Source organism: Cucurbita maxima, unplaced genomic scaffold (assembly GCF_002738345.1).
Source record: "Cucurbita maxima cultivar Rimu unplaced genomic scaffold, Cmax_1.0 Cma_Scf07450, whole genome shotgun sequence".
In the NCBI taxonomy this organism is placed as follows: domain Eukaryota; kingdom Viridiplantae; phylum Streptophyta; class Magnoliopsida; order Cucurbitales; family Cucurbitaceae; genus Cucurbita; species Cucurbita maxima.
In genome coordinates, this window is record NW_019279465.1 from 1 (window position 1) to 633 (window position 633).

Sequence of the window (633 nt, forward strand, 5' to 3'; positions counted from 1 at the left end):
CTATAAATCAAGAAACGAATTGAGTTGTAATAAAATATCACTTGACATTGGAATGTAATTTGAAGACTTTTTATCTTCGGGAGTTGAATTACATTTAAGATTATTTATGTTATTTCATATTTTCTTCCATTTGTATTTAATAGCTTTGGGTAGTTTGTAGATGAACTATGTTTGAATTATCTTTTTGGCCTTTCTATCTGTCGACTGACACTTGGTAGAAGGGGTCACTAAGGCTAAAATCATATAAAATGGGTTCATAGCTCAGTGGTAGAGCATTTGACTGCAGATCAAGAGGTCACCAGTTCGAATCTGGTTGGGCCCTTTTAAAAATTTTGGACGAACACTTTGTTCGATTTGCTCCGAACCACCGAGTGTCTAAAGGAAAAGAAATAAGAATAATTACCGATTCCAAACCTTATTCCAAAGTCCACCACATAGAACCATGCCCTTAGAACCTAAGGGCCACTATTCTCGGACAAGAACCGTGTGGTATCCAAGCACCCATTTTTTTTATGTAACTAAGAGTAGTTGCCCTAGACCAACAACACCCACCAAAACTATTTTTGATGTTTTAAAATGATTTTTTTTTAACCTTTCCCTTATTTTGTACTATGAACCTATAAACTCTATTTT

At 34.8% G+C, this 633-nt stretch overlaps 1 non-coding gene across 1 annotated transcript; it reads left to right on the forward strand.

Moving 5' to 3' along the window:
- Positions 1-250: 250 nt before the first annotated feature.
- Positions 251-322, forward strand: TRNAC-GCA. Its single transcript has one exon. It is a non-coding gene; the product is annotated as a tRNA-Cys (tRNA).
- Positions 323-633: the final 311 nt, after the last annotated feature.